The sequence below is a fragment of the Cupressus sempervirens genome, chromosome 2 (assembly GCF_028749045.1).
Source record: "Cupressus sempervirens isolate cs-2001-9-10 chromosome 2, ASM2874904v1, whole genome shotgun sequence".
Taxonomy (NCBI): Eukaryota; Viridiplantae; Streptophyta; class Pinopsida; order Cupressales; family Cupressaceae; genus Cupressus; species Cupressus sempervirens.
Genome location: NC_143119.1, coordinates 124593212 through 124606459, shown reverse-complemented (window position 1 = coordinate 124606459; position 13248 = coordinate 124593212).

Here is a 13248-nt window from a genome sequence, read left to right as displayed (position 1 = left end):
TTGTGTATTTATATGTACATGTGTTTCAAATTAAATTTAACTTTTAATTATTTTAATTTAAATACACTTGTATGTTTATATTTGTATATATATGCATGTGCAGATCTCTAGATATTTATCACATTCATATCCTCATATTTATTTTCATATATACATTATGGCATCTGGTTATGGGGATCGTGCTCCTGTATCCTCAGCAAATGCCAGTGTTCGTGGTGGGGGTCAGAGTGCTGAGTTTGGTACAACACGTAGATCGACCTCCTCCACTCATGATAGACAACAATTATTTAGAGATACAGTTGCAAGATTATCTCGTGCTATGTAGGTATAGAAAACCTCACATTCCTCTTCTACCACCCTCCCTAATAGGGAGAAGGTCACAGCGATGCGAGAGGAGTTATTTCGTATGATTCAAATAGTTGAATCATACAACTCTTTTGATGATATGAGCATTGAGACATTTTATTCTTCTTTATCTCACAGTGTCATTGGCACTGTGAAGTACACACAGATTGACACTGAGGTTTCCACCGGCATGGTGAAATCCATGTTTCCATCTTATGCAGATCATCACAGAGTCAGAGGCTACTCTACGATGAAGTGTACTAATCCACTCGTCATACCATTGATGTATCCTTGTTGGTTGGCTACTCATCATAGATGGCCACAGAAGGATGAGTTCCCCCTATATTTCTGCAAATAATTTTTTGCAGAAATTCATTTACACTATGATGTTGACTATACAGATTATCCAGGGCATGTTGGGTAGGGTCAAGGGAGACTTTCTAAAAGATTTAGACCTGTAGACACTCCCGTACTCATTAACAAACGGGCAATGGTGGGTGCAAACCTTTTGGTTATGCCGAGAGGTCCACAGATGGCCACTGCAGGTGAGAGTGTTCCTGATGACACAATTAGGACATAGATTTTTTCGAGCATCGCCACCATCGCCACACAGTTACACAAGATTTCTTCTGATCGATGTAGTTGATATATGCTATGGTCTCGAGGTACTGCTCCCATAGCTGCATCATCTAGCACAACTGTTGTTGATGATTATGGAGTTGCAGACATACCTTCTCCTGTAGACATTTCTACAGTCTTAGAGGTGGATGCATTGCATCGTTTGGCATCATATTTAGCATCTGATCTTTTAGATGCATATCGAGAATTATCTACACTCTCAGGGATTCCAATTCGTGACATGCGCTCTCAGATTAGACATATTTTGTCACATATATTAGTCCCAGAGGATTCACAGAGGTAGGAGGACATTCTTGCACCTTCTACTACTCCTATTGCTACACAGGCCCAGGCTACAGCACCAGCCCTAGCTACTTAGGACCCTACAGCACCCCCCCCCCCTACTCAGGATCTCAGTGGCACCATATAGCCTGGTCTATTTACTTCCATGCTTTCAGATCAGGGCCGCACTATTGACTTGGATGTTGATACTATTTTTTCATTACATGATTCAAATATCAGTCAGATTGGCAGAGCATTACATAATGCTACAGTAAATATCTCTATATGTTTAGATTTATTTTTATTATAGTAAATAATATGTCTATATGTTTAAATTAATGTATATGTGTGTGTTTGTGTATGTGTTATAGGGTTTGAGTGATAGTATGTTACGTTTTGCTGATTTGCAGGCACCGACAGATCCTACACGTCGTGAGTCCTAGGTATGTTACAATATATATATATATATATATATATATATATATATATATATATATATATGTATACATGTATACATATATATCTATATATGTATACATTTATACATGTATATATATATGTATACATGTATACATATATATGTATACATGTATACATATATATATACATGTATACATGTATACATATATATATATGTATGTATACATGTATATATATATATATATATATATATATATATATATATATATATACATGTATACATACATATATATATATGTATACATGTATACATGTATATATATATGTATACATGTATACATATATACATATATATATATATATGTATGTATACATGTATACATGTATACATATATATATATACATGCATATATGTACATATATACATGCATATATGTACATATATACATATATATATACATATATATATGTATATATATACATATATACATGTATATATGTATATATATACATAATATATGTATATATATACATATATATACATGTATATATGTATATACATATATATACATGTATATATGTATATACATATATACATGTATCTATGTATATATATATATACATGTATCTATGTATATATATATATACATGTATCTATGTATATATATATATATATATATATATATACATGTATTTGATTTATATACATGTAGATCTTGATATAATTTGTCTGTACACATAAATAAATGGTTCAAGTTATCATTTGACACAGGGTTCAGATGCAGCTGATAGACCCTTTTGGGGACAAGGCCCAAGATCAGGAGGGGGGATGTAGCTGATTAGATCATATGTGGCCTTTTATTTTATTACACACATGTTATGTCTAGATACATATTTATATGGACATTTTGATGTTTTATATGTTATTTCCATATGCATACATTTTATATCCAAACACTTTGATGTCTTATATGTTATTTTCAGATACATGGTTTATATGGACACTTTGATGTTTTATATGTTATTTCTAGATACATGTTTATATCATGGACACTAAATGATGTTTTATATGTTATTTCCAGAGACATGTTTATATGGAGATTTTGATGTTTTATATATGTTATTTCCAGACATTTGATACATGATCTATTTTTATACATTTGATATGGTTACATTATATTCTCCAGATATATGCACATGTATGTTATTGATCTTTTAATGTAGATGTCTATTTTATTGATCTTTTGATGTCTTCATATTTTATGTAACTTATGTGTTATGCACATGTTTCTATATGCTATTCATATTTTCAATATTCAAGTTTACATGTATATGTATAGTTATTCATCTTAATGCCTTAATCTAAGTGTAATTAACTATATAATTTTAATGGTCGATGTACATAATAATATAACATATATTTAATGACATGTCTTAATTAACTGTATAATTAACTATATTTAGTCTAATTATATTTAATGTAGATCATGTACTAACTATATTTAATGACATGCCTTAATTAACTATAATTATCTATATTTAACCTAATTAACTATAACTAACTATATTTAATCCTATTAACTATATTTAATCTAATTATATTTAATGTCTTAATAATTAACTCTATTTAATGACTTAATTAACTCTATTTAATGACATACATTCTTAATTAACTATAATTAACAACATTTAATTAATAAAATATAATGTATTTAATATGTAACATAGTTCATATAACATATACATGTAAGAACATAATGATTATATACAAACATAAAGAATGTATCATATAAGAACATATATAGATTATATGTACATAAATACATAATAACATTAACAATCATATGTAAGAAAACATAAACAATGTACATATAAATACATACAAATACTAAAAGGGTTGTCTTAAGGGGAGGTCCTAAGAGACCTGGTCTTAAATGAGATATCCATGTCGAATTTAAATAAAAATAACAATACATGTCTAATTTTGCATATGCAAGATAAATGATCCAATGTACAAAAATTTATAAAACAAATATCCTGTCAATATTAAATATGAAAGTATAAGAGCTATACAGGCATAACTCAACTAGAACTCCATAATAAGTACATAGGTAAACTAGAGCTCCACAAACAATGTATTGTTAGGATCCTCTCTACTTTTTATTATCTCTAGAAGTTTTTCATGTTCTTCAATAGGCAATTTCCACTTTTGATTTCCATGACGTCCTTTTCTTTGTACTGCTTCAAATCATAATTTGGTTGCTATAACATGGTTACTTTAGTGTAAAACCTTTTCTCCAGGCTTGTATTCAATAAATTCAATACCAGTACCAATTACCCTTGTTTGTTGATAATATGTTCCTTCAATAACAACTGATCCAATTGGATATGACTGTTCATCAACATCTATAGTTCCTTCTAGCAACTTGTGTTTTGCTTTTGTGCATCTTAAAAGATAATAGTCCACATTTTCCGCATTATCTTGTAAGGCTTGAACTGCAAAAATATCTCCTGCATGTATATAAAAAGATAAATATAAATTAATTTTAAAACAAGTATACATGTATATTAATTTATATATATGTATATATGCACACAAACCTGCCATAACTAAATCAGAAATGCGCTCATAATCAGCTGAATATACAGGATCATGAATGTCAATGTCAATGTCAACATCTTCAAAAGGAGGCTTTCTAACTATCTCCTTCAAATCCCAATGTGAAACATATCCATTCCCAATATTTTCACATGTACTCAGTACACTGTCCTTAATGCAGTCATCACAAAAACATGTTTTCTCTCTTACTTTAATTACTGGAGGTATATGGTTTCCTATAGTCATCACTTGATGTAAACTTCTAATTCCAGGAATCGTTTGACAATTGTAAGGATTAGATCGATCTATATCTGTTACAAATACAAAAAATAATTGTCATATTTCAAAATAAATATTTAATTAAAAACTCAACTTGATTTGAAAAATACATTAAAAATAAATATAACTTAGTTCACCTTTCACCTCCCAAAAGTAATGCTTATTGTATTCAGTATCTTGAGTAGCAAAATGAGCTTTTCACCATTCAACAATTTGATTTGCGCTCTCTATCCTATTCCTTGTATGTACATACAATATGCATGTATATATAAAATTTAAAATATATGTTGTTAGAGTATTAAACATGTACATTTTAAAAATGCATATATTTACTTGCAAGTTCATGTTGTCGAAGTGCACATTTTATACATGCTCCTGCTCCATCATGCTCCCCTTTTCCGTGTCCAGTTTCAATGAAATTCCATAAAAACCTAACATTGGTTCTAGCATGTTGCATTGCTAACCAATTAAATGCTTTTGCAACTTGTTCAGAATGATAATATTGGCTTTGGAGCTCTGTATGAGGTGCAAATGTATAATTTTTAGAAAAATCTACAACTGAAAGTATACAACTAGGTGGAAAACAATTTTTGGAATCACGAAACTGTTTAGCTTGCCATCGTGCACCATGACAATGTTGGATATGTGGATATATCAATGGATAGAACTTGGCCATGAACTCATCATAATGCAATTCACTCTCCTTCAATACAATTTTTCTGGATTCATCCCCTCTATTATTTTGGTATGTCTCATATTCATATCTCATCCATGAAACTGGTGTGGATTCATTAATATTCTCAACTTGCATAATTTCAAAAAAAATTTGTAAATCTGCACAATCTTCACACTGATTTTTGATGCATTGCACTTTGAATTCATCTGAATCTTCTAATTTATCACATAATATGGACCTCACAAATTGTGTTGTACTGCTAGGGATGACCAAATTAGGATAAAGTATTGTCATAACTTTTTTAAATGATTGCAAGTTGTAATAGACACCCAGGAATGCCCAAAAGCTGAATCAACTGCTGAAATTATATTAATTCTAAAAATGTTGCAATCAAGTACAAAGAGATGTATTCCAAAGGCCAAACCCTAAGAGAATGATGTCTAGAATGTTACAACAGAGAATGAACATCCCCTATTGCCAAAAAGAGTGTGATTCACTCATCCAAGCTCTTATCAAATGCAAGTTATAATCATCCGATACAATAATCTCATGCTCAACAATGAGACTTTCAGCCCTATTTATCCTTTTTTTCATCCTTCTAGAAGGAACTAAAACATTAATTAATTGCAAGAGCTAGAAGCTTCCTCCTTCCAATAATTAATGCATTCTCTAGAAATCCCTCCCTAGCAATAATTAATTAAATGACAAGAGGCTTCCGTCCTTCCAATAATTAATACATACCCTAGAAGCTACTCCTTTGTAATTAATATTTAAATTAATTAAATACAAAGTCACTTTTAAATTGAATGACTTTATAAGAAATTAATTTAATTTCTTCTTATCCTCCACTTAGACTTTGGAGAACGTGAGAGCTAAAAGATGGGATCATTACAAATCCGCCCTCTTTGAAATTGCTTGTCCTCAAGCAATTAAGTAACATAATGGACTCCAACCTCCACCTGGATCCCAATATGTGATATCCATATGGAAGTTATACCAACTGCAAACCCGCATCATCAGGACCAACCCCTGTAGCCTAGCATTCCAAACTTGTGCTGATGAAGTCGGAATGTCACCATAAGGCAACTCCATAGAAGATCTATGAAACGTCTTCTTCCCTGTATCCATCCACATAATATATATTGGAATGGAATGCATATTATCACCATCATGCATTGAAAAAGATGTCACTGCAGGTGAACCATATGTACTCATGCTAACTGTATCAACAATAGGTGTTGCCGGATCGAAATATATGGACATAGGAACAACATTAACTGCTGCAACAGAAAACTGGACTGAATTTGTAGTTGATGAAAACTCATAATCATTAACATGTGTGGCTTCATTAGAAAATACATCAACCACTGCATTTATATCATTAAACTCCTCATTAGATGCTTCAACTGACATAGAAGTGGCTGCTGATATGATAGTATTCTCGCATTCTCCTAATTCCACTATTGCTACGTCATCATCCCCTGACAAGGCTTCATATGTGGTCTCCTGACTTTGCACGCATGTCTCTACTAACTCTGCCGAAATGCCCACATCACCAACATCATAGCTGGCTGGCTCTATACGTGTCTCGATCCCACCTGAGAAATTGACTATCTTCTGCTCTGGAGCAACATACAAATCATCAATGTTGATGCCCATATGTCTAGCCATAAGCTGCAACATCATATCCATTCGCCTATTCTGCTCCTGTTGCATACATTGCTTCTTCTCCAATGTACCCAATAACTGTCTGAACATCACATCTTGATCTGGACTAATATACATCTTTATCCGGCTATCAATATGATCTCGACAGGATGGCAGGACTTATAGCTCTGATACCACTGTAATAGACACCCAAGAATTCCCAAAAGCTGAATCAACTGCTGAAATTATATTAATTCTAAAAATGTTGCAATCAAGTACAAAGAGATGTATTCCAAAGGCCAAACCCTAAGGGAATGACGTCTAGAATGTTACAACAGAGAATGAACGTCCCCTATTGCCAAAAAGAGTGTGATTCACTCATCCAAGCTCTTATCAAATGCAAGTTATAATCATCCGATACAATAATCTCATGCTCAACAATGAGACTTTCAGCCCTATTTATCCTTTTTTTCATCCTTCTAGAAGGAACTAAAACATTAATTAATTGCAAGAGCTAGAAGCTTCCTCCTTCCAATAATTAATGCATTCTCTAGAAATCCCTCCCTAGCAATAATTAATTAAATGACAAGAGGCTTCCGTCCTTCCAATAATTAATACATACCCTAGAAGCTACTCCTTTGTAATTAATAATTAAATTAATTAAATACAAAGTCACTTTTAAATTGAATGACTTTATAAGAAATTAATTTAATTTCTTCTTATCCTCCACTTAGACTTTGGAGAACGTGAGAGCTAAAAGATGGGATCAGAATGCCCAAAAGCTGAATCAACTGCTGAAATTATATTAATTCTAAAAATGTTGCAATCAAGTACAAAGAGATGTATTCCAAAGGCCAAACCCTAAGGGAATGATGTCTAGAATGTTACAACAGAGAATGAACGTCCCCTATTGCCAAAAAGAGTGTGATTCACTTATCCAAGCTCTTATCAAATGCAAGTTATAATCATCCGATACAATAATCTCCTGCTCAACAATGAGACTTTCAGCCCTATTTATCCTTTTTTTCATCCTTCTAGAAGGAACTAAAACATTAATTAATTGCAAGAGCTAGAAGCTTCCTCCTTCCAATCATTAATGCATTCTCTAGAAATCCCTCCCTAGCAATAATTAATTAAATGACAAGAGGCTTCCGTCCTTCCAATAATTAATACATACCCTAGAAGCTACTCCTTTGTAATTAATAATTAAATTAATTAAATACAAAGTCACTTTTAAATTGAATGACTTTATAAGAAATTAATTTAATTTCTTCTTATCCTCCACTTAGACTTTGGAGAACGTGAGAGCTAAAAGATGGGATCATTACACAAGTGTAGACCAAATTCAACATGATTTCTACAACAACAAGTTTCTCGCATCTTATTTATGCATACAAAGGAAGGACGCAAACTCTCAAACATTCTCTGACATATTTTGACATTTGAAAATTCTTGTTTGAATGCTTCAAAAAGTTCACTTTGAGTTATATCTATGAAATGTTTTGGATGTTCAATTTTGGCCCCTGTTTCTTGATCTTTAATTTGTATAGTATCACGCCTGTTGGAAGAAAAACGAGAATGTGTGATCCAAAATTCAATAACTTGTCTTTTTACTTCTTCAGAAATCCTGTCTTTTTGAGGAACTCTACAAATATTCACCTAGTTATTCTCAATGTTATCATCTAGCATATTTCTCCTCTTGATGTATCTCTAGAAAGTTCTTCTAGATATATGTAGTACATCAAAAATTGCACGTAACTATTTTCTATGTGTCAATTTTCTACTAGATATAGTAGTCATCAATGCTCTACGTGCATTACTCAAATCACCTCCTCGAGTTGTGTTGTCAATTTTGTTATAAGCATTTTGCAAATTTTCAACTATTGTCTTATTAATATTATGGGCATGGCTTTTCCTGTTATCAACACCCAACAACTCTAAAACAGGTCCATATATTTTCTCCTAAATAACTTGACAAATAATTGAGCCTGTCCAAATATACTTTTATCCTTGAAATATTCATCCCACATGTTCTGACAATGCTTTTTGATAGTGTTATCATTTATCATATCTTTAGATGGAATTTTGTTAAAAAGTAGTTCTTCATCCAAACCCATCAAATTTTTTATGCTTTCTAATTTGCCTCTATCAATAGAACTGCCAATTTCACCCTCTTCATTACTTTCATTTTCTTCATGAATCTCATCATGTTCAAGAATTTCAGTAGGTTGGTTTTGAGCATGTTTTGTATGGCCTTTCATTTTGTCATCTCTTTTTCTATCATATTTCCTTGATCTTTTCCTTTTACTACCCATTGAATATTTCAATCTATAGAAAAAAAAAAAAAAAAAAAGATTTCACTAAATATCAGCTAATGGTTCAATATATAATACATAAAAATAAAAATAATTAGAAGAGAAAAAAAACACCTTCAAAATATTCGATCCTTTGCAATATTGATTAAATTCCCACAACAGTTGTTGAAAATTGCTTCAAAATTAATTATTTTTTGAAAATCTTCTTCCAATTTTTGCTGTCTCTGTATATTTAATTTTTTTAAAAAAAGGAGAAATAATATTTTTTTATATCAAATAGTCACATTAACCGCTAGCGGTTTATTCTACCGACAGGGGTTTTGGCCGGAACAGTTTCGGCCGAAACAGTTCTGGCCGAAACAGTCTATGTGGCAGCCAAACAAGCAAAAATCAAAACTTTTGTAAACATCTCACTTTGAAGGCCAATTTGACCTACTAAATTGAAGTATTTTTAAAAACTAAAAATATACTTTTGTAGTTCTCGAAGTCACGATTATGATTGTATAATTTTTTTAAAGTTTTGATTATGAATAATATGTTATAATTTGAAAATATTACAAGTAGGTATCTTAAGATTCAGGAAGATGTCTATTCAAAAATAAGAAAAAAATAGTAAATCATGTTAAAAAATTAAATTTTTTTATGGTGCACTACAGGAGAGAGTCTTCTTCAAGAATATGTAATTTGTTTTAAAAAATATGTAGATTTGATGGAAAAAGTTTGACGGGAGAAAAAAAACTGTCTATTTTTTATAACTTTGACTTTGACCAATTATAACTTCAAAAACATTAGCCGAATTTCAATTTTTCTTTTCCAGTGCACCAGGTATACATGTTAACTCTAACATATTCCAAAATCAAACCAAAATATAAATATTTGCGTATATTTGTTTGACAGGAAAAAAACTCTATATTTTTAGTATTTTTAAAAATTTAAAAAATACACTTTAAAAATTCAAAAATAAATAAAATTTTCCCTCAATTTTTTAAAAAAAAATTATAGACATAAACTTCATCCAATTTTACACATTTCATTAGTTTACATCATCTTCAAATTCTAAGCACAAATGCCACTTTTATTTCGTTAAAGTTGAAGACTTTAAATTCTGATATCACTTCTTCTTTATAAAAGGTGACACAGGTTTGTGATTTTACCCCTATGTGGCATTATTTAGTTAGTTGGTAGATAGTGAACCTTCCATCTATTATGAGGCTATAGAGCATTTGGTATGGCAGGATGCTATGGTTGAGGAGTATTCCTCAATAATGAAGAATGATGTATTAGAGGTAGTACCTAGACTAACAAATAAAGTAGTAGTTGGATCACACTAGATCTACAAGATAAATCATGGTGTAGATGGTAGCATCAAGAAACACAAGGCAAGGTTTGTGGCCAATGGGTTCTCTCAAAAGGAGGGAATAGACTACAAGGAGACATTTTCTTCAGTGACCAAGTATACTTCTATATGAGCTATGATCTCATTAGCAACATAGACTGGATGGCAGATCCATCAAATGGATGTCAAGACAACATTCCCAAATGGTGAGTTGAAGGAGGAGGTATACGTAGAGCAACCAAAAAGCTTTATAGCACACAACAAAGAGACCCACGTGTACAGATTGAAGAGAGCCTTGTACAGACTCAAACAGGCTTCCAGAGCATGGTATGAATGCATTGATACATACTTGCAAGAAATGTGCTTGGTGAAGAGTGAAGCAGATGCTAACAATGCATTTACTACTTGGTGGTTATGGGTGAAGTTCTCACTCTTGTTCTTTTATGTAGATAACCTATTTCTTACAAGTGCACTAGGGCTCATAGAGGATTGCAAGAGGGACCTTGTAGAAGAGTTCAAAATGAAGGATTTAGGACTTATGCACTACTTTCTACGCATGGAAGTGTGTTAGCAAAATGGAGAGATTTGCCTTGGTCAAGGGAAATATTGTATTGAAATCTTTAAGAGATTTGGCATGGAGGATTGCAAAACCATGTCTACAACCATGATCATGAATTGGATGAAGGTAGATACATCTAAGGAGAAAGATGTAGATCCCACATTAAATAGAAAATTGATTGGTTTACTTATATATTTGGTCAACATTATGCCAGATATTGCATTTTCAATAAACTCTTTTAGTTAGTTCATGGTTGAACCAAAGAGAATGCATTGGACAATGGTCAAGCATGTATTGCATTATTTACATGGTATAATTGAGTATGGGACCAGATATGTTTGAGGTGAAGGTATCGAGTTGATGGGCTATACTGATGCAGATTGGGCAAGAAGTACAATGGACAAAGGAAGAACTTCAGCGTATTTTTTTAGCTTGGTATCAGGAGTTGTATTTTGGTTCAGTAGGAAGCAAACATCTGTGGCTTTGAGTTTAGCAGAAGAAGAATACATAGCAGCTAGCATGGCGACATGTGAAGTTATATGGCATTGAAAGTTATTAGTAGCCTTGTTTGGTTAGAAGGTTGAGACTACTATAATACACTGTGATAATCAAAGTTGCATCAAGTTGTCTAAGAATCCAATATTTCATGATAGGTCTAAACATATTGACATCAGATATCACTTCATCAGAGATTATGTACAATGGGGAGTTGTTCAGCTATAGTACATACCTATAGAGGAGTAGGTAACAGACATTCTAACTAAGGCATTGGGGAAGGAAAAATTCATCTTCTTTAGAGATAACTTAGGTGTCATGCAGAACATCTTCCTCACTAAGAGGGAGTGTTAGTTTTTGGTAGCTTGGACAATTGTCTATCCATATGTAGTTAATTAACAAGTAATTGTCTTGCTAACTAATTGGTTAGTATAGAGACAAATATTTTTTAAAATCACCACTTTTAGAAGCAAATAGAAACCAACTTGGTCAGGGTTGTTTAGTTTCTTTTAATCTTGACCGTCAATTGAGAATCAGTCTTGGCCGTTGATTTTCCAACAAGAGTAGTATAAAAGGGGGTCAGGGGGACATTTGGAGAACAAGCTTGTAGAAGCATTTGCAATGTTAGCAAATGAATTTTTAGTGATAGCAAACTGTCTTCTAGCTTTACCAAGGGTGCAGTGATAGCATTGGAATAATAGAGAAGGAATTATAGCTAGAGAAATTATGAGGTTGTCAGAGTTCTACCAATGAGAGGCAAGGAATTTTCTATCTCTTGATTTGCTGAAGTTAATATAATTTCCTCATCTGTAGAACTGGTTTTCCCTTAGGTGTTCTTTTAGGGATGTTTTTTCCAAAAATATTGTGTTCATCATGTTGTGAATTTCTTTCCATATTTTTACTAGTGAAGTTACAGTTGTGTTATTTTTTGATATTAGCTGGGAATTTATTTTCAAAAATTTAATAATCATTTAATATAGGAAGTTAATAATTAGTGACTACAATATGAATTTTCATGGATTTAATAAAACCATTTGAAGCCTGTTTTGATGCCATGATAGTGGGTTCCACTAAAACTAGACCTATCATGCCACTTATCGATCTGGTTTTGGATAACAAGTATGTATTTTGGAGGATTCATGGGGCCAATTCTATGGTCAAAGTGAAGGAGGGGGTGATGTATATGGCTTCTATAGAAGCAAAAAAATACTTGTCCAAGTCAATTGTTGTGGGAAGTCATTAGTTGGTGGACAACTAGTTGTAGTTCAACTTGATAGAATTTAAGCTCTATTTTAGGTCATCTTTGCTAACTTCTAACACTACATGCTGAAACATCATCTTTTCTTGATAGTACAACTTCCCTCTTTCCAAATCAATGTAATGATGTAATTTAAAGAACATCATTAATTCTTAAACTATATGATTATGATTCTAGCCTCTTTGAATGTGATATCTACTTGGTATTTCATGTCCATGCTTTACGTTTATGGAGATGTAAATGCATGTTTTCAACACTCAATCAGAGGTTTCTCATAGGACCCACATACCATACATATCATTTTTATTAAACTTTTAACTAATATTATACTTATGGAGGATGCGATTGAAGTTACTTTTCAAATTCATACCCCTTAACTTGTTATGCCTAGGTGTGACATCACATCCAAATTAAGATTG